The 21,969-nt window shown below is 38.0% G+C and overlaps 1 protein-coding gene and 1 pseudogene across 3 annotated transcripts in view; one reads left to right on the forward strand and one right to left on the reverse strand.

Annotated features, from left to right (window-relative positions):
* Positions 1 to 21,969, forward strand: part of PPP2R3A (protein phosphatase 2 regulatory subunit B''alpha) — a 186,074-nt gene that overhangs the window by 3,440 nt on the left and 160,665 nt on the right. The window lies entirely within an intron of this gene.
* Positions 12,379 to 12,512, reverse strand: LOC129507058 (short transmembrane mitochondrial protein 1-like; annotated as a pseudogene).

Consider the following 21,969-nt stretch of genomic DNA (forward strand, 5'->3'; position numbering starts at 1 on the left):
TAGGGGCAAATATGTACATACACACAAATATTTGTGTGTGAAAGATCACTCTGGTCACGTTGGAGGGAATGGTATAGAAAGTAATAAGTGCTTGTGGGAAACAGCTTACCCTAATTAAGGTAACAAATGCTGTAGAATACAGTTTGTTACCCTACAATTCAATTTTGAAGCCCTTACCCCTCTGTGACTAAATTTGGAGATAGAATCTTTTGTAGGTAATTAAGGTTAAACAGGGTCAAAAGAGTGGGGCCCCAACTCAATAGAATTGGTGGCCTTATAAGTAGAGGAGGTAGGAAAGGCCATGTGAGCACATAGTGAGAAGGTGGCTATCTGCAAGCCAGGAGGAGAAACTGATCTTGCCAGACCTTGATCTGTGACTTCTGTCCTCCAGAATTGTGAGAAAATGAATTTCTGTTGCTTAAGCAATCCAGGCTATAGTATTTTATTATAGCAGCCTGAGCCAACTAATACACAGTGGGAGAGGTAGAAGAGAACAAATGGTAGCTGGGACCATGACGGTAGCAGGGGAGATGGAGATATATATAGGAGATATGTTTTAGAGGAATAATTGAGGGATGTCTGGGTGGCTCAGTGGTTGAGCATCTGCCTTTGACTCAGGTCATGATCCTGAGTTCCTGGGATTGAGTCCCACATTGGCTCCTTGCAAGGAGCCTGCTTCTCCCTATGCCTCTGCCTCTCTCTCTGGGTTTCTCATGAATAAATAAATAAAATCTAAAAAAAAAAAAAAGGCATAGTTAATAAGGCTTCATGATTGAGGGAGAAATAAGTGAGTAGGATGACTCCCAGGCTGACCAACCAGGTGAATGGTAGGGCTATTATCTGAGGTAGAGACCACTAGAAGGATTAATAGTTTTGAAGTGAGTTTAAATCACAGTTCACTTTGGGAGTGGTGAGACCTCTAAGTGGAGATTGCACATAAGCTTTTGATAATTCAAATCCAGAGCCCAGAGGAGTGGGCTGAATTGGGGACACGTATTTAGGTGTGAATTGAAGGGTATGGATGGAATTGCCCAGAGCAGAGGTTGGGAATCCATAGCCCACAGCTGAATCTGGCTTACAGATGTTTTGGTTTTCCCATAGAGTGTTTTTTGTTGTTTAATTTTGAGTTAGTTGCCAATAATTTAAAACCTCAAGATTTCCCATGAAAATTTAGATTTGGGGCTTTTCTTTAAAAGTAAGATATAGCACTACTGAGCTGGCAGTAATTGATTGGACCTGAGTCACCATTTATCCCAGCTGCTTTCTAGTTCACCAGAGAGTCCACCACTTCTAGAATTTATGCCTGGCCTGCTTTGTTTATTTACTTCTCTGACCCTGTAGGCATTTGAGGGTATAGTCTCTGCTCTAGGAAGAGAGTATACAACAGTAATTCTCATCTTGGCTGCACATTGAAAATATTGGATAATTTAAAAGTACTGTTGCTGATAGCCACACCAGAAATCTGTTTGTTTACCTGATCTGAATTGTAGCCTAGGATTTTTAAAAACCTCAGGTGATTCCACTGAGCAATGGAAGTTGAGAACCATTGACAGGGACTAAGAAGAGAATAGAGCTCAGGCCCAGTGTTTCAAAGTTGAGTAAAGGAGGATAGCTCCAGGATAAGGGATGAGAAGTGGCCAGAGAGGTACAGTGGAGTGGGATCTCGCTTGCAACTGAGGTATGCAAACTTAGCCCAATATACTTGAAGATGTTTTTAATTAGACAAGAGAGAACGGTGTTCATTTTGCATGTATACTTTTTGTTTTGCATATACCTGTGTGTGTATATATGTACTGTTCATTAGTGCCTAGAGTTACGTATACAAAAAAACAGCTATGCTTTATTCAGTGGGCTATTTAAAGGATTTCAAGAGTAATTTAAACTATGCTTGATTTTTGTCTTAGGTATTTACTTTAGAATCTAATTCCAAAATAAGATGTGTCATAAAAGCCATATTAGAAAAGGGAAGAATTATCAGATGTAGATTGAAAATGATTGGTTGAATTTAGCAAGATGGAGTCTTTGACCTCAGCAAAACCATTTTACATTGGAAGAAGCAGAAACTAGATTGAAGTGGGCAGAAAGTAAGGTAACGGAAGGGGTGAATGTTGGGGAAATCTTGAGTTTACCCTAGAAGGGGAGTGATGGGGGAAGGTCAGGTGTCTTATATGTCTGTATGGTAGGTGCAGCCTGTGGGGATACCCAAATGCTTCTAACTTTTGAGGGAGGTAACTCATTGGAGCCTGATTACCCTTCTCCATTTCAGAGGAGTCTTACTTCTATTTGTTTTGGAGACTTTGTGCTTTCCACTGAGATTTTTTTGCCAAGACCTTTGAGACTCAGATGTTAGTGATTAAGCCCTCTCTTTCTTATCTGGAAAAACCATAGGGCTCCTAAAGGCCAGCAGGGCGCCAGTGACCCTGACATCATCCTCCCATTGAACTGATGAACAAAGATCAGATTGTTGACATGTCGAAAATGGAGTACTTGGCCATGTTAGGGAATATGTATCTAGCTTTCAGATTCCCAGGAGCAATTTCTGTGGCTGTATTTTGTCCATGTAACTTGATGTCATAGATGGTTTTCCAGTTGCATATATGTAAAATTTCTCATACTTCAAAATCTTTATTATTGACACTGATTAAAGGGTATGGATATAAATTAGAGCTCAAAGAGAACGCCGAACACACTGGTTTCCAAAAGGTTGTGTGAATGCTGGAATGCAGTTACCTTGAAGACCTTGGATTAGAGTGGCTGTCCCGAGTGGGTTGTCATGCACATGGCCTCTACCAATCTGTCTCTTACCCATCTCTGTCTCATTGACAATCTTAACCTGGCATAGGAGGTTTAAAGAGTTGTAATCTACAGCAGAACAGAAACCATAGGGGTTGGAAAATGCCAAGGATTTCTTACTAAGGAATGAAGTTGATTAGTTGAAGGCATAAGCCCCATTGCTATACTCTTTTTGTAAACAAGAATGTCATCCTGTGAAGGATTAGCCTTCATAGCTGCTATTAGTTCATCCATTCGGTGGATGATGGTTAACTTCTGTATAAAGGATGCCTTTATGACGTGAATAGCAGACCTTGGTCTACAAAGGTTTGTACCAGGAGTTTACAATAAGAAAGCATTTTGTTTAGAAACTTGTATGTGCCTGGACAATTGTAGGAATTCTACCATCATAGATAGAGTTAGGTACTATGCCTGGATGGTGGTGGATAGGGGGACAAGTTCATTGCCAGGGTGGTTCAGAGCTTCTTTGGTTTGCAGAAGAAATAGGATGGTTGAGTGGGCAGAGGAGTTGCAATCAGTTCTTGGGTGCCAAGCCTTGATCTGTCAAATGACAGCTGTGTGATTTTTTTTAATTGAGTTAAAGTTCACATAATATTAAGTTAATCAGTTTAACCATTTTAATGTATACAATTCAGGACTCTCAATATATTTGCAATGCTGTGCAACCATCACTATTAATTCCAGAACATTTTTATCACCCCAAAAGGAAACTCTATACCCATTAAGCAGTCACTCTCCATTCCTCTCTCCCCCTATTCCCTGAAAACCAACAATCTGCTTCTGTCTCTTGCAGTTGTCTATTCTGGACATTTCATATAAGTGGAATCACACAAAGATGATTTAATTATGACTGGCTTTTTTTCATTTAGCATAATTTTGTATAAGGTTCATTCATGTTGTAGCATATGTTCCTTTGAATAATAATCATTCTTTTCTTTGAATAATAATTCACTTGTATGGATATACTATATTTTGTTTATCCATTCATCAGTTGATGAATATTTGGCTTGTTTATTCCTTTTGGCTATTATAAATAGCGCTGCTAAGAACATTCATGTATAATTTTTTGCTTGAATACCTGTTTCAGTTCTTTTGTGTACATACATAGGAGTGGAATTGCTGGGTCATATGGTAATTCTATATTTAACTTTTTGAGAAACTACCAAACTGTTTTCCATAGCAGCTGCACCATTTTATATTTCCACTAGCAATGTTCTGAAATTCTAGTTTCTCCACATCCTTGTTAATATTTGTTATTTTCTGTTTTTTTTTTTTTTTAAGAGAGAAAGAGATGAGGGGAGAAGGGGAGGAGGAAGAGGAGAGAGAGGGAGAGGGAGAGAGAGAGAGAGAAAGAGAGAAAATGAATCTTAACCAGGCTCCATGTCCAGTGCAGAGCCTGATGTAGGGCTCGATCTCACGACGCTGAGATCATGGCCTGAGCCAAAATGGAGTTGGACATTTAACCAGCTGAGCCACCCGGGTCCCCCTCTGGGTTTTCTTTAAAGTTTTTATTTAAAAATAAATAAATAAATAAAAATAAAAAGTTTTTATTTTAATTTCAGTTAGTAAACATACAGTTAGTAAACATATTAGTTTCAAGTGTATAGTATAGTGGTTCAACGATTCTATACATTACTCAGTGCTTATCACAAGTGCACTCCTTAATCCCCATAGCCGGAATATGAATAATAGTGAAAGGGAATATAAGGGAAGGGAGAAGAAATGTGTAGGAAATATCAGAAAGGGAGACAGAACATAATGACTCCAAACTCTGGGAAATGAACTAGGGGTGGTGGAAGGGGAGGAGGGCGGGGGGTGGGGGTGAATGGGTGACGGGCACTGAGGGGGACACTTGACGGGATGAGCACTGGGTGTTATTCTGTATGTTGGTAAATTGAACACCAATAAAAATTAATTTATTAAAAAAAATCCCCATAGCCTATTTAACCTATCCCCCTTCTCCCCCAGCTTTTTTTTTTTAGTTATAGCTATCCTAGTGGGTGTGAAGTAATATCTCAAGATTTTGATTTTTATTTTCTTAATGACTAATGAATTGAGCTGAGCATCTTTTCATGTGCTTTTTGGCCATCTGTATATCTTCTTTGGAAAGATGTCTATCCAAGTCCTTTGTCCATTTTTTAATTGAATTGTTTGTCTTTTTGTTAAGTAGTCGTTAAGAGTTCTTTATATATTCTGGATACTAGACCCTTGTCAAATATATTATTTACAAATATTTTCTTTCATACTGTAGGCTACTTTTTCACTTTCTTAGCAGTGTCCTTTGCACATAGGCTTTTAATTCTGAAGTTGAATTTCTATTTTTTTCTTTTGTTGCTCGTACTTTTGGTGTCCTAAGAATCCATTTCCAAATCTAAGGTCATGTCAGTTTACCCCTGTGTTTTCTTCTAAGAGTCTGTAGTCTTAGAATTTACATTTAGGTCTTTAATCCATCTTGAGTTAATTTTTATGTGACATAGGGTCCAACTCCATTGTTTTGCATGTGGATATCATATTGCTCCACCACTATTTGTTGAAAGAGCTGTTATGTTCTTATACAAGTCTCAGACCCTATTTTCCCATTTGTGAAATGAAGTAATAAAAATACTTGCCTCACAAAGTTGTAAGATTAAAAAGAGAAGATGTATGTTGAACAGTAAAGATCACTAAACAAATACTTGTGATTATTGTTTTGTCATATATATATTTCATTTGTACAAGGCCTCTGTAAGTTAGTGTCATTCAGCAACCACTAGAAGTCTTCCATCTAGTGCATAGTGAGTCATGACATAGAGGATTGGGGACCATGTTTTACCTCTGAGTACAAAGTCACAGGGCCCTGATGCAAGAGGTAGTTGGAGAGATTGTACAAATCCAAAATTGAAAGTATATTTTCTTGTAGAGCATGTATTTGTCAAATTCTGTTGCTATTCCTCTCAAATTTAGGTGTTCTCCGCATGTAAGGCATGGTTTTAACTTAATTTAAAATTTTTAAAAGTTTTTAAAGCTAAAGAGTTTTCAGGCATAGTAGGAATAAAGGCAGTTCTTTTTATTGGACTAAGAATCATCACATTTCACTTTATCAGTTTTAAATGTCTAGAATTAAGACTTTTCCTGACTCAGTGGCTAGTGACCTTGCTTAGTTCAACCAACAAGTATTTCTTTTTTTTTTCTTAAAGATTTTATTTATTCACAAGAGACAGAGAGAGAGAGAGAGAGGCAGAGACACAGGCAGAGGGAGAAGCAGGCTCCATGCAGGAAGCCTGATGTGGGACTCGATCCCCAGACTCCAGGATCACACCCTGGGACAAAGGCAGGCTCTAAACTGCTGAGCCACCCAGGGATCTCCCCAACAAGTATTTCTTGAGTTACTGCTATATGCCAGCCACTATACTAAATACTAGAGATATAGTGCCTTAACATGCAAGACCAAACTCTTGCCCCTACATACCCTTTTAAATCTATTCTTTTTTACAGTTGTCTAACTGAGTCCAGTTCCTTTCCACCAGTCCCTTTTGAGTCCATGCCTATCAGATCTTTATCTCCCCTCTCAGCCAAGCCCTCCACATTGCTAACTCCATCCAGTGAGTTAGTTCTCAGTCTTTTGTTGTTGTTGTTGTTGTTACTTGATCTTACAGCAGCATTTTGCACGGTTGATCCTCTTTCTTTGATTTGCTTTCTTCTCTTAGCTTCCATAACATTGCTTTCTCTGGATTTCCTCCCACCTTACTAGAGGATTCTTTCTCCATCTTCTTGATAGTTCTTCTTCATCTTCCTGATCACTGAAAGAAGGAGTTCCGCTTACTCCTCAAACCTCTGTTCTTCCTTATTAGCGCTATTTCCTTGCATCTCACCCAGTCTCATGACTTCAAATACCATCTATATGCCAACAGCCACATAGCAATGACTACCAGATCTTATCTCCAAGTTAGACCTCTCCTTTGGATCTCATACTCTGATATCAGAGTGCCTACTTGACATCTCCATTTGGATATCTAACAGATATCTCAAAACTGAACTGATTTTCCCCTCCAAAACCCACTCTTCCTGCAGCCTTTCCCATCTCAGTAAATAGCAGTTGCCTTCTAGTCACCCAGGCCAGAAACCTTGTCGTCTGTTTCTTTCTTCCCACATTCAGTCTGTTGGCAAACCCTGACAAAGTTGGCTCTACTTTCAGAATGTATCTAGAATCGGTCACAATGCCACTATTTCTCCAGCTTCCACCTTCTCCAAACCACCATCATATCTTACCTGGATAATTGCCATAGCCTAATTCTTTTTTCCCCTGCTTTTGTCCTTGCTCTCCTATAGCCTGTTTTCAATGCAGCAACTCAGGGCACTCTGTTAAAAGTCAGTTCTTAGCTCAGAATCTTTATGCTTACCTACAAGGCCCTACATAATCTAAACCCCCACCCACCTCTCTGGCCTCACCTTCTACTATTTTCCCCTGTGCTTACTTTCCCCGAGTCACAAATGGCACCTTGTTCCCCCTCCCAACAAATTGGTTATGTTCCTGTCAGAGCCTTTGCTTTCCCCCAGTATCTACAAAGCTCCCCCCTCACTTCCTTTGGATCTTTGCTAAAGTTCACGTTCTCCAACACACTCTATCTCCTTGCCTTTCAAACTCTGCTTTTCAGAGCTCTCAGTAGTCTGGTTGTTCCTCCCACCCCACCCCCTGAGACTGAGTGCTAAAGCTGTCTCTCTCCCCCATATTTATTTATCTTTAAGCTTATATTTGAAGAGTCCCTTCAGTTAAAAAAGCAGTTTGAAAACTACTTGACTATGAGGTTAGAAATAAAAAGCAGAGATTAGCAGCTGTGAATGGAGATGTCATTAAGGATTTAGAAATCATAGCAAGGGCGCACTTATCCTTTCCATTTTGTGGATCACAGGCATAGTCTCTATTTTAGTCTTGGGGGTGGAGCCCTGTAATACTTTTGTGTTCATCAGCACTCCTAGCAATGCTCCTATTAGTGTCAAGCCTTCACTCAAGCACTGTGGCTCAGGTGTCAGCATTTTGTCTTTCAGCATGGTATGTCTTGGTATTCTGGCAGTTTGGTTGAAACCTCTTCTCCATGGTAGGCCCTGCTCAATAAGCAGAGGAAGCTCATTTGGTGCTGGTGGCAGTATGGGATCTATATATTAAAGGCAGTTAAGAGTTACATATAATGGGCAGCCCGGGTGGCTCAGTGGTTTAGCGCTGCCTTCAGCCCAGGGCATGATCCTGGAGATCCAGGATCAAGTCCCGCGTCAGGCTCCCTGCATCAGGAGCCTGTTTGTCCCTCTGCCTCTGTGTGTGTGTGTGTGTGTGTGTGTGTGTGTGTCTGTCTCTCATGAATAAATCTTAAAAAAAAAAAAAGAGTTACATATAATGGAAAGAGTGTGTTGATTCTACTGTGAGATGCTCCAGACTCTGAAGAAAAGGGCAAACATCATATCCAGTGACAGTCTCCCTGGATAGCAACTTCAGAGGCTTCATTTGGCTCATTGTTCTCAGCCTATCTGCAAACCTGCAGGCCTTCTCACTGGTTATTAAGCAGGAATGATGCTTGTTTTGATTTGCTATTTTAAAAGACAGTACATGAGGGTACATGACACAGTACCCATGACAGTAAATTCTAATGAATTTTTAAACAAGGATCATATAACTATATCTCCTTGCCTTGGCCCTTTTCCTAGATGAGCTAATTTTCTAGATGACAAACAAGTAGTAAATAATGTACTTTCAGATAGTGGTAATAGTGCTGTGAAGAAAATTAATGCCCCATAATAATAAACACTTGGGTTGCTTCTGATTTTTCCCTCTTTTAAACATTACTGCAATGAACATCCTTGTACTTATGCAAATATGTGATGTTTGTGTTGCATGTATTCTGAAAGATGGAATTGCTGGATCATATGATCATATCATCAAAATTTTAATAGATACTGCCAAATTGGTCCCCAAGGTGTCTATGCTAATATTACATATAATTAAAAGTAGTAATATATTTCAGTTTTCCAATAAATGAAATATTTCCATTATTTTTTAGTTATACTAGTAATATTGAATACCTTCTTTTTGTAAAAAAAGATTGACATAGGCAAAAAAAAATCCTCATGCCTTCTACCAATTTATAAATTTTCACCTTTCAAAAGTTTTTAAAACTCATGTCTGATTGTTTTCACTTTTATTTCCCTGTTGAATAGCTGTCTTTTCTCGAATTTTTGACCATTTGTATTTCTTTCTTTCTTTCTTTCTTTCTTTTTTTTTTTTTGGATTGCACAACAAAGAATGCTAGTTATCTTCTGTGATCCATTCTTCATTCATCTTTAGTAATGGGAACCCCAGCTCTGGCCAAGCCCATTGCTGCCCATCTGGAAGACCACATTCCTTGGCCTCCTTAGAGCTAAGTATAACCATGTGAGTTTTAGCTGATGATACATAAGTAGAAGTGTTTGGTGTAACTTTCTGAAATCTTAAACGGAGAAGGCACTCTCTTCCTCATTCCTTACCCATCTTATGTTGGAACACAGAATCAGTGACTGGAGCTCTAATAGCCATCTTGGAAAATGAGGACTGTCATAAAGTAACCCAGAAAAACTGAATCTCTGAGCGTCTGGTGGAGCCACCGCACCAACCCTCAACTTATTTTGTATGAGCGAGAAATTTAACTTCTGTCTTGTTTAAGCACTCTTATTTTTGGTTTTTCTGTTACATGTGGATAACAAATACTTATTTATTTTTAGGAGTTCTCTGTGCCCTATATACGCATCTTTATTATAAAAATGGTACATTTTCCTCTAGTCTGTTGAAGTCCTCACCCTTTGTTTATAATAGTTTTTCATTTCAATCTCAAATTTACTTTTCTTTGCCTTTATGGCTTTTGATTTTACTGACTTTTTTTTATTGTTAACTTTCTAATGGACATTTTTCTTGCCTAAAGATCTAAACATAGAATCTTAACATTTTTTTATATTTTTACACAAAATTTAGGTCTCTAATTCATCTGGAATTTTTTTATGCATAGTGTAAGGGAGAAATCTTGTTCAGTTGGCCATTCATTTGGAATAATCTTTATAACAGATAGCACGTCAAATTATCAGTTAATAAATTCTCATATATGCATAGATTGGTTTTAAAAATCTGTTTAGTTTTATTAATCTTTGGTTCTTTGCCAATAATATACTTTTAATTACTATAGCTTTAAAATGTGATTTTTGGTGAGGCAAGGTCTTCTTTCTTTGTTCTTTCTTACAAATTAAATGTTAATATAGCATAATATTTGGAAAACATGTAAAGTGAAGAGTATAACAATACAGTGAACATTATTTTATCCACAGCTCAGCCTAGGGGAAATATACTGTTATTTCTTTGTGTTTGTCCCCTCACCCCAAAGCTGTCTTGACTCTTGTACATTTTCTCTTCTGTGTGGAGTTTTAGAGTTAGCTTATAAAATGATCTTAGAATTAAACATGTTATTATTTTTTTAAGATTTATTTATTCATTCATGAGAGACAGACTGAGAGAGAGAGGCAGAGACACAGGCAGAGGGAGGAGCAGGCTCCTTGCAGGGAGCCTGATGTGGGACTCAACCCAGATCTCGGGATCACGACCTGAGCTGAAGGCAGGCACCCAACCTCTGAGCCACCCAAGCATGCCAATGATCTTAGAATTAAATTATATCATTGAAGACAGTAATATTATGTGTCTATATTAATAACTGCTGTTTGGAAATTAATAAACTAACTATTTAAATGCTTTTCCGATTTAAAAACAACAAATTTGAGTGATGTGATGTGAACAGTGGTTAGGAGATACTAGTTGAATGTGATTATGGTCTTCAGTAGTAGTCAGTTTAGCATCTGTTTTGGTGGCTTGTGACCATTACACTGTTTTTCTTTTTTCATTGAGAGATAATTGGCATATAACACTATAGTAGTTTCAGGTGTATAATATAATGACTTGATATATGTATATATTGTGAAATGAACACCACAAAGTCTAGTTAACATCTGTTACCACATAGTTTTTTTTTCTTGTGATAAGAACTTTTAAGATTTACTTTCATCAATTTAGCTATTATAAGTAATGCTGCAGTGAACATAGGGGCATAGATATCTTTTTGAGTTAGTGTTTTCATTTCCTTCAGATAAATACCCAGAAGTGGAATTGCTAGGTCATATGATAGTGTCCACCAATGGATAAATGAATAGAGAAAATGTAATGCGTACTCACATACATACACACACACACACACACACACACACACACTAGAATATTATTCAACCATAAAAAGAAGGAAATCCTGCCATGTGCAACAATATGGATGGTCCTTGAGGGCATTATACTAAATGAAATAAATTAGAGAAAGACAAATGCTGTGTGATCTCACTTATGTGAGATCTAAAAAAAAAAAAAAAACCCACGAAAACCAAAAATCCAAACTCATAGATGCAGAGAACAGACTGGTGGTTGACAGGGACACCGGGGGGCTCAGCGGTTAAGTGTCTGCCTTTGACTCAGGGCCTGATCCTGGAGTCCCAGGATCGAGTCCCACATTGGGTTCCCTGCATGGGGCCTGCTTCTCCCTCTGCCTGTGTCTCTGCTTTTCTCTGTCTCTGTCTCTCATGAATAAATAAATAAAATATTAAAAAGAAAAAAAGTCTGGTGGTTGACAGAGGTGGAGGGTAGAGGGTGGGCAAAATGGGTAAAGGCAGTCAAAAGGTACAAACTTCTAGTCATAAAATAAGTCCTGGGGATGTAGTGTACAGTATGGTGACTACAATTAATAATATTGTATATTTGAAAGTTGATGAAACTAAATCTTAAAAGCCACCAGTAGTGCACAAGGGTTCCCTTCTCTCCACATCCTTGTCAATGCTTATTTGTCTTTTTATAATAACCACTCTAACAGGTGTGAAGTGATAACTCATTGTGATTTTGACTTATATTTTGATGATTAGTGATGTTTAGCACCTTTTCATATACCTATTGGCCATCTCTGTGTTGTCTTTGGAAAAAAGTCCATTCAGTCTTCTCATTTTTTAATTGGATTGTTTGGAATTTTTTGCTATTGAGTTTTATGAATCCTTTATATATTTTGGACATTAGCCCATTATCAGATATATAATTTGCAAATATTTTCTCCTGCTCACTAGGTTGCCCTTTCATTTTGTTGATGGTTTACTTTGCTGTTTAGTAGCAGGTTGTTGTTGTTTAAACAGCCATTATAATTGCTAAACTGTAAAATTAGCATTATTTATGTCTGATCGGCTGTACAAAACTCATCAATATTTCCTTAAAAAAATAGAAATTCTGAAGAATAAAAGCGAGACTACTAATTAAAGATCACATTTACTAATCTATCACCATAATTCTAGTCAGGCCATCTCAAGTGGCTGGAAGGAGGAAGGGATGAGGTGAGGAAGTTGGAAAGAGTGGTTCTTAACTTATGGCCCCATCTGTGCTCTCAGGCAACATAGGATCTAGCTGAGAGGAAAATGGTTGAGGCTGGAATTTAAAACAAAAGCTTTTGGTTCAGATGGTAAGGAGGTCCTTAAGAACAGCAGAATCAGTGTATCCAGAAGACAGTGCTGGAGTCTGCCTCATGAACTCGGGGGTTTCTTCTTGGCATCCAAGTCCTTTTAAACTTCTTCTAGTTTTTTGGTATGTCATAGTTCTGAGCCAGATACATTCCAACCATGTTACCAAAAGTAAATCCAAGCAAGAGCTTGAGCATGGTGTAGGTGAGGAGGGCGTGAAAGGCGGCTGCAGCTCTGTGAGCCGGTCCAAGCCTCTCTCTCCTCAATAGAAGTTTTTAGTTTGATGTAGTCCCACTTGTTTATTTTTGCTTTTATTGCCTTTGTTTTTGGTGTCAAATCTAAAAAATCCTCACCAAAACCGGTGTCAAAGAGCTTGTTGCCTGTGTTTTCTTCTAGGAGTTTTATGGTTTCAGGTTTTACGTTCAGTCTTCAGTCCATTTTGAATTGATTTTTGTGTGTGGTATAAGAGATTGATCCAATTTCATTCTTATGCATGTAGTTATTCAGTTTTCCCAACACCATGTATTGAAGAGACTGCCCTTTCCCCCAGTTTATTCTTGACTCCTTTGTCTTAATTAATTGACTATATATGGGTTTATTTCTGAGCTCTATTCTGCTCCATTAATTTATGTGTCTGTTTTTATTCCAATATGGCAGTTTTGATAACTTTATCTTGCAATATAGTTTGAAATCAGGGAGTAATGCCTCCTGATTTGTTCTTGTTGCTCAAGATTGCTTTGGCTTGTCACAGTCTTTTGTGATTCCATACAAATTTTGGAATTGTTTTTCTTTTTCTATGAAAAATGTCATTGGAATTTTGATAGGGATTGAACTGCACCTGTAGATTGCTTTGGGTAGTTACAGACATTTTGACAATATTAGGTCTTCCAATATATGAGCATAGAATATCTTTACATTTATTTGTGTCTTCTATTTCTTTCATCAGTGTCTTAGAGTTTACAGTGTACAGGTCTTTCACCTCCTTGGTTTTATATTAATTCTCAGGTATTTTATTTTTTTTGATGCAGTTATAAATGGGATTGTTTTCTTAATTTTTTTTCTGATAGCTTATTATTAGTGTATAGAGACACAAGTGAGTTTTGTATCCTGCAACTTTACTAAGTTCATTTATTCTAACAGTTTTTCAGTGGAGTTTTTAGAGTGTTCTATATAAGTGATATGTCATCTGCAAATAGAGACAGTTTTACTTCTTCCTTTCTGATTTGGATGCCTTTTATAAAATTTCTTTGTCCTGCCTATTTGCCCTAAGACTTCCAATAACTACACTGAATAAAAGTGGTGAGAGTGGGCACCCTTGTATTGTTCCTGTTCTTGTTGAGTATGATGTTACCTGTGGGCTTGTCACACATGAGCTTTCTTTTGTTGAGGCACATTCTCTCTATACCCACTTTGTTGAGAGTTTTTATTAAGAGTGGATGTTGTATTTTGCCAATGCTATTCCTGTATCGAGATGATTATAAGATTTTTATCCTTTATTTTGTTAATATGGCATATTACATTAATTGATTTGTGGATGTTGAACCATCCTTGCATCCTTGTAAAAGATGCACTTGATCATGGTATATGATCCTTTTGTTGTTTTGTTGAATTTAATTTGCTTACATTTTGCTGAGGATTTTTGCATCTATGTTTATCAGGGATTTTGGCCTATAATTTTCTTTTCTTGTAGTGTCTTTGGCTAGTTTTGGTGTCCAGATAATGCTAGCCCTGTAAAATGAATTTGGAAGCATTTCTTCCTCTTTCTTTTTTTTTTTTTTTTTTTAAGATTTTGAGGAAGACTGTGATACTGTTTTTAATTGTTCTTAGTCACAAGCTTAATTTGTACTCATAATTGGCTGTTGCTTAAAAGTGAAACATGTGTGAAACACATGTCAAAACATTATGAATTAGTGAGAAGCATGAAAAATGATAATTCTGAAAAATTCTTTCAAGATGTCCCTTATGGAATGCATAAGCTGCATTCATCTGATCAAAATTTAAAAAAAAATCAAGATGTCCCTAATACTAAACAAACTACATGATTAAAGGAAGCTGGGTAAAGGGTATAAGGAAATTCTCTATTCTGTCTTTGCAGTTCTTCTGGAAATTATAGCTATTTCAAAATAAAAGGTTTTTAAAAATTATTATAAATATAGAAACATTAGCCAGGCATACCTTATGTTTAAAGTTATACATGTATTTAGGGATCCCTGGGTGGCTTAGCAGTTTGGCACCTGCCTTCGGCCCAGGGCGTGATCCTAGAGACCCCGGATCGAGTCCCACGTTGGGCTCCCTGCATGGAGCCTGCTTCTCTCTCTCTCTCTCTCTCTGCCTATGTCTCTGCCTCTCCCTCTGCTCTCTGTGTGTCTCTCATTAATAAATAAATGGAATCTTTAAAAAAATAGTTATACATGTATTCATACATGCATATAATTAGTGTTTGCTGTTTCCTATACTTAAGGTTACTCTAAAGAAAATAATTTCAGATTGGTTCACTAAATATAAATACAAGGTTAAGATATGCTATTGAGGGCAGCCTGGGTGGCTCAGCAGTTTGGCTTTGCCTTCATCCAGGGTGTGATCCTGGAGACCTGGGGTCAAGTCCCACATCAGGATCCCTGCATGGAATGGAGCCTGCTTCTCCCTCTGCCTGTCTGTCTCTCTCTCTCATGAGTAAATAAATTAAATCTTAAAAAAAAAAAGATATGCTATTGAATCTCATGAAATATAGAAGGGGCCCAATCAATTTAAGATGGATTGTCAGTTAAAGACTCCATGTTGTATTAAATAAGAGGTTTGCTTTAAAATTTTTCAACTTACTATATGATAGTGTTGCTGACAGCTGGATATTTATTATGATTGATTGCCCTCTGTTTAGGTATTTAAAATTTTAAAAAGGAAAAATTTAAACACTTGAAAATATGAAAAAAAATAGCTCATTCTATCCAATTCAGCTTTTCATTTATTGGTAATAAAGATTACAATTTATTGTTTGCTGATAACTTCTCTCAAAGAGTAGCGTGAAACCATTTCTCCTACCTTGACATTTAAAAACTAAACCTCCAACTTATGGAAGAATCCCAAGTATCAAGTTTTAAAAATCACTTTGTTTATTTCGGATGCTATAGTACAAATTAAATTTGAGCCTGTATTTCAGTATACATTTGGTGCTAAGTCTCCATCTTTTAATTTAATACATTTGGTTGGAAATCCATCTTGTAATTTCTTGATAATGTCATTGGACAACATATTGTTTTCTTTACATGATAAAACAGTTCACTGGTAAGTAGAAGTCAAAATTTATTTTTAGATGTTATCAGTATAATTTAAAACTTTGCTATGTGAACTTTATAACATCTTTAATAATGTCAATCTAAGAATATTTTTACTTATATATGCTTTATCATGTGTCATATAAACTTTTTAAATGATTTTAAATATTCCTAGGAAGTTTTGCAATATTACTTTTTGAAGGTCACTACTCAAAAAAGGTTGGGAAGCACTGATCTGCGTTGTAGGCTTGATCACTGAAATTGTGTTGATTGATGTCAGATTGAGCCTGGATCCAGAATGGCCAGCCTGGAAAAGACGTGTACCATCATCACAATATAGGGACAGGATATATCATATGATGAGGCCCTTTAATTGAAGAGCACAGCACTGTTGCTCACTTTCAAGAGGGTAATAATTTCCCCCTTTCAATCTATGTTGTTGCTTTGGTCTTTCATTTTATTTTAATTTTTTTAAAGGATTTTTATTTATTTATTCATGTGAAACACAGAGAGAGGCAGAGACACAGGCAGCGGGAGAAGCAGGCTCCATGCAGGGAGCCCAACTTGGGACGGGATCCCAGTACCTGGGATCACGCCCTAGGCTGAAGGCGGTGCTAAACCGCTGAGCCACCCAGGCTACCCTGCTTTGGTCTGGGAAGGTGGGCATGTATGTATATTGCTCAGCTGTCTTCCTTCATTATAATCAAAGATTAGAATGTTCACAAGATTCTGGGCAGCTAAAAACCATGGTAATTATTCATTTACATATGATGGAGGGTTTTTTGGCTACAGATTTAATGAGACAGATCAAGTTAAGGAAGTAGAGTGTTATGAACACAAGAGTTGAAAGAAAAATGGAGGATACAGATGTATGAATAGAATCGATGAAGATATATGTTTGCATGTCAGAAATTGATTGGTTTTAAGGAATAAATATTCAGTTAAAGATAAACAAGTAAAAGGTTGTTTATAATAAAAATACACAGGACGTGTATCCATTCACTCCAATTTTATTAAGTACAGCCAGCCATCATAGAAACGAAACATGCTTATCTTTCTCTGTATTAGGTCCTGCTCTACTTAGCACCAGCTTCTGTTACGTTGCTTAGATTGGATGCCCAAAAACAGTGGCCTTAGTCATCAAATCTGTAGGACCTTTAAGACCTAGAGCTCTTAGCTCATGACAGTGTTTCCAGTGCTTCAGTTCTAAGTCCCCAGGAGAGAAAATGTAATTTGCCTGCCTTAAGTCAGTGTCCCAATTAAATTTAACCAGGAATGGAAAGTGTGTAATGCATAGAATTGCCCCACTGAGCCTGTAGATAAGGCAGATCTCTAAGAAGTAGGGACATCTGTTGTTCAGTATGTAAGAGAGAAGACTTGTTTGAAAAGGAATTAATTGGTGCCCTGAGCTCTTGGCGGGGAGGAAGGAGAGAAGCATAATATATATACTCTTCTAAGAGAAGGATGGTAGTAGTGTAATAGGAAAGGAAGATTAGGCCAGTCTACAACATGAACAAATGCCCATTCTGTAACCCTAAGCAGCTTTGTTAAGCCAGTAATCTTTGCAGATGATTCCTACCCAATAGGCATGGGAACCCTAGGAGATAAGATGCAGTAAATGACTAACTTGAGGAATATAACCAAACATTTCCATAATACCTGTACTGTAATGTCTGTCAAGATATAGATACCTTAGGCCAAAGCTCATTACCTGGCTAAAATCATGATCAAAGCATGAATTTCCATTCATATCACCTAGCTTGTTAACTACTGATATTCAAAGTCCTAGTCCCATGTAGTAGGGTTTGGTTTGTCTTGACCCATTCATGCATAGCACAGGGGAGTAGTAGCAAGGCCATTCCTAAAGAGAAGCACCACCAGAGTAGGTATACTGAGTGACAGGGCTACCAGCAGAAATGCTTAATGGTCTCTAGTTATCAGTATGAATGTGTCACTTTTCCAATGCCTGGTTGACAAAATGTTCTGAGATGCTTAGGTAATTAACTATGCAGGAAGACGTTTTCTGGGGATTTGGATGTAGGATAGCTAAGTTTGAAGATCATGGTGACCCAGAGCCCTCCTTGCTGGTGAGCCAGAGATCTACTCAATGTTTCAACTTTTGTAAAAGAACTTGCCCAGTAAGTAAAAGCATAATTGAGCCTCTTGTTGGCTGTCTTTCTGAGTGTGTATGTTGGGAGGGAGTACTGGGTCATGCAGTTCTAGTGGATTGTCTTTTATACTTTGCCTCTCAGTACTAGGCATTTGTGATAGAGGCCAGGAGTGCTAGTCTTATGTTCAAAGCATATATGCTAAACCTTTTCTTGAGATAAACTGTAAGATTAAGCTGAGCAGGTGTCAAAAACATCCAAGAGGGCTACTTCATTCTAGATAGCATGAATTAAATCAATCCCTCCTTAAACTGGTTATAAAAGGTGACTTTTTTCCTAGTCCAAGTCTTGGCCAAGGAAACAGAAATGGTAGCTAGCATATTAACAAATTGCCTCCCCCCCTTCTTCCTTCTCTTCTTCATTAAGTGCTTCCTCTATGCCAGGCACTACTCTGCTGTTGAGAGACAGTGGTAAACAAGGCAACAGGGTCCTTGCTTTTGTGGAGTGTACATTCTATGGCAAAGATAATAATGTGTAAATGATAAAACAGTTGATAGGTGCTATATAGACAGTAAACTGAATAGTGGAGTAGAGAGTAATGAGATGAGCTTGGTCAAAGGCGAGGAACTGAAAAAAAGCAGGGAGAAAGCAGTACAAGGTGAGGTCAGTGGAAATGGTAGGCAGATTCTGGAGCTATATTAGGCTATGGTAGAGGAGTTTAGATTTTATTCAAAGTGGAGCATTTTTAAACAGGAGAGCAATTCACCCTGATTTTTGTGATTCTTGTGCTGTTTGGAGAATGATTGGAGTATGGAAAGGCAAGAGTGGAAGCAGAGACCAAGTGGAAGGCCATGATAGTAGGCGAGAGGTGATCATTTGGACCAGGCCTTACCAAATGAGTTTCTTTTCCAGATGGCCTACATTTATGAAGATAGCCATTCCACCTGTATGGACTTCTAAACACCTACCAAGGTACCTGTAAAGTGCCCCAATAAGGTATTCTGATGTGTATGTACTGGACTATTGGGTTGTCTGTACGATAAGTAATTAATAGCAAACCCTTGCTGGGCTTCATCTGCAGAATACAGGGATTTCTCAGCCCCACATGTAGAATGTCAGCTGAATAAAGAACTTTGGAAATGTTCAGAGGTCTCCTCATACCCTTCAGGTTACCTGAGGCCAAATGACAAGTTGATGAGGCAGGCTTGGTGTCTTCCCTGACCTTAGACTTGGGCTTGTCAGCTCAGTCTGACATACAGGTAACCTGTATGACCAGCAGATAGAAAGCAAGTCATGAATAACCTCATTTGTTCTATTACAGCAGATAGCTCTCTGTTTATCCTCAACCCTCCTGCTATCAAATTTCTGACTCTCTGCTCAACCTCCATACCTGCTTTTGGACTTTTGGTTTGGACTCCTACTAGATCTCTCTTTGGCTTCTTGCAGTTGAACCTTGCTGTCAGCTTTGCTCTCCCATCTGATCTCCGTATCCTCTTCCCCAGCTCCCCTATCCTCACCCCAACACTTCTATCATGATATATATATTTTTCCTATCATGATATTGAATGAAAATTTTTCTGCTGAAATTGTAGCCACAGAACCCCACTAGAGGTGGTGATTCAGACTTGTGCCTCAAGGGTATTTATTTAGGTACTACTCTTGAGCCTACAGGACTCCAGCCTTTTACCTGAAACTTTTAGGGTGACAGCACTTCATGAGGTCTTCCAGTGAGCAAGCTCAGAGAATCATTGGGTCAGTGCAAAAATGAATTAGTGATCTTACTTGTGATAAGACCTCACCTAAGATATGTCAAGGTTGATTATTTAGAGGGTTATCAGTGGAGCCAAGAAATAAGATCCCAAGGTGTATCCAGGATAAAAACTACGAAACAGGGAAGCAGTGGGTTCTGTTGAGGGACACACGTGAGATGTAAAGGAGCACATGTAAAAACTAAAAGTTGTCAGCTCAAAAGAATCTGTGTATCCTTTTTACCTGTAGATATGTTTGTTGGGTTTTTGCCCTGTTCCCCTGCCCCAGTTGAATTTGGGGGCACTCCATAGCATCAGACAGTTCATACATTAAGAAAATATTGTTGAATCCTCTTTTATGCTGTGCCCTGGCTACATGTGGGGAAGATGAGGATGAGTAAATTGCAGTAGCTTTCTGACTCATCTCTGCTTCATCCCTGATTTATCACCCTGCCACCCAAATCCTATCATTTCCTTCCTGAGAAACTATAGCAGTGTTAGAAATGCCTAATAAATACTCTGTGAAGAAATGGAAATTATTTCCATGTTTCTTCTGTTCAGAGAATTTTTGCAGTGTCTTTGTATTTATGTTTTCTCCAAATCAAATCTCATATTTCAGTCTTCTGTTAAGTTAAAATTTTTTTTCTTGCCCTGATATTTGCAGCTCTTCCACATTTAGTCTTCTGCATTTTCCACTTCCCTCCTGTTGATTTAATCTCACAGGTCACTTGTTCTGGAAAAAAAAAATTATGCTTTATTTGTGGCATTATGGCATGTCATATATATAATTTTATTTCTGGGTATGATGTGTTTTGTGAATATGCTTTTAATTATGTCTCAGTCAGTTTTATTGTTGAACAAGCTCATTGTCTTAATTATGCTTATAAAGTTTGGTAATATACTTATAGTCTGGCAGTATACTTATTGACTGAAGTTCAGATAGGTAGCATTAATGTTACTCCTTGGTTTTATAGGTCTGACTTTAAATTTTACTCCATTAACTTTATCTGTTATGATTTTCTTTTATATGGCTATTTTATGTGTCAGAATATCATCACTCACTAATAAATTTATTAGGTGTTCAAGCTTTCTAAAAAACAAAATCAGAGCTAAAAAACCCTTGTAGTTTTCTACTCAGATTATTACAGTAACTTTAGTGTTCTATATATCTATCTCCTTCCTTCTTTTCTTCCTTTTTTCTACTTCATGCCTACTAAGATTTTGAGACAATACTTTTCCTAGAAATTGGGAAATCAGGTTATGACAGGAGCTCAGGTACTGACCAGCCCAGCTCTTTTAGTCTTGATATGGATACTGTATAGGACAGAGGGACTTTAATGTTCAAGAAACCTGGCCCAGATCAGTTTTTCCATTTTAACTTCTCTTAGCCTCACTTTCCTCATCTGTGGAATGGAGATAACATTAACCTCAATGTTGGCATAAGAATTAAATTAGATGGGATCCCTGGGTGGCACAGCGGTTTAGCGCCTGCCTTTGGCCCAGGGCACGATCCTGGAGGTCCGGGATCGAATCCCACATCGGGCTCCCGGTGCATGGAGCCTGCTTCTCCCTCTGCCTGTGTCTCTGCCCCCCCCCCCCATCATAAATAAATAAAAATTTTAAAAAAAACTATGCCTATAAAAAAAAGAATTAAATTAGATAATGCATTTAAGTGCTTAGCACAATAGAAGTACTTTAAAAATGATGATGTAATAATATTAATCTTCCCTTTGAGAGCCCAGTATAAGAAGGGTCAGTCAACACAGCAGCATGCCTCTGTCCCAACCCTTCACACATCCCTCTCCCCCTCATCTAAGGAATATAAGCCCAAGATAAGAGACTATACCTAGTCCTTCCTTTCTTGTACTCCTCATTATCTCTTGTCAATGGTAGCATGAATTGCTGGAGGTGGTCTTGTGCCCAGTATATGACCATTCCCTCAATTCTGTCAGTGGGGGCCTACAGAAGGGTGGTCTTACTCTGAACTCACCAGTAAAGTTTTGATAAATGATATTCCTTCAGGTATATGGTTATTAAAATATACTTTCATATATTCTAAAGGTTTAAGGTATGACCATCGTAAAAAGTGGCTGAAACAGGGTAGAAAACAGTGTCAACAAAATTATCATTGTGGACGAAAGGTCAAGAAACTAAGAGGCCAGGATATCATATAGATTATCTATTTGATGTTGAAATCAATTAGAATGTAACTGAAATAGCATTGGAGTAACAGTAAGCCAAAAGCTAAACTCATCAAGGAATGATGGGGGAGACTTAAATACCACAATGAAAAAGGATAGTGGGTGGTAGGGATCCCTGGGTGGCGCAGCGGTTTAGCGCCTGCCTTTGGCCCAGGGTGTGATCCTGGAGACCCGGGATCGAATCCCACGTCAGGCTCCTGGTGCATGGAGCCTGCTTCTCCCTCTGCCTGTGTCTCTGTCTCTCTCTCTCTGTCTCTGTCTCTGTCTCTCTCTCTCTCTCTCTCTGTGACTATCGTAAATAAATAAAAATTAAAAAAAAAAGGAT

This window comes from Nyctereutes procyonoides, unplaced genomic scaffold (genome assembly GCF_905146905.1).
Source record: "Nyctereutes procyonoides isolate TBG_1078 unplaced genomic scaffold, NYPRO_anot_genome, whole genome shotgun sequence".
NCBI lineage: Eukaryota > Metazoa > Chordata > Mammalia > Carnivora > Canidae > Nyctereutes > Nyctereutes procyonoides.